Source organism: Belonocnema kinseyi, chromosome 9, assembly GCF_010883055.1.
Source record: "Belonocnema kinseyi isolate 2016_QV_RU_SX_M_011 chromosome 9, B_treatae_v1, whole genome shotgun sequence".
Lineage (NCBI taxonomy): Eukaryota > Metazoa > Arthropoda > Insecta > Hymenoptera > Cynipidae > Belonocnema > Belonocnema kinseyi.
This window is the reverse complement of record NC_046665.1, coordinates 80,269,725-80,270,435: the sequence shown is the minus strand read 5'-3', so window position 1 is coordinate 80,270,435 and position 711 is coordinate 80,269,725.

The following is a 711-nucleotide window of genomic DNA, read 5'->3' as shown; positions in this document are numbered from 1 at the left end:
TTCATAGTACTTGAAAATAAATAAGACAAACATTGTGCACCCAAAAAATATCTACAATTTTGTTATTAATGAATATTTTATAGGGCACGTAGTTTTTGATTTATTTATTAAAAAGACAATAAAAATTAAAAAATTAAATTTTTCGACAATCGTTACAAGCTAAGAAAAAATAAATAGATCACATTTTTTCACCGAAAGTAGAGCAAAAAAATGCTTAATAATGGTTTTTTTTCATTCTCATCAGAGGTGGTATTAGATTTGTGTAAAGTTTGACTTGATTGGCCTCTTTTATTGTCCTAAATTAAAGGTCAAATTCGTTGTCCAGCCATTTAGGATAAAAATTCAAAAAGTGGGCGGATTTTTAATATTTTTGAGATCACTTTTTTCAACATTTAAAAATTTTTTTAACGGATGTGTATGGTATTAAAAAAGTTGAATAATTTATCATGATGACTTTTTTCATAAATCCAGAAATTGCGAAAATGAACCTTTTAAGCCAAATAACGGGCGATATGAAAAAAGTCAAAAGAAGGAAAAGTTATTTTTAAATTCCCTACGATTTATCATAACAACTTTGTGTACTTAAATGAAAAATAAAAAATTCAAATTTTGAAAGCATACAAAAATTATGGAAAATCAAAAATTACATTTTTTCATTCAAAAATTGCACAGTATTTCAAAGATTCTCAAATATATAAATGCATTTTCAAA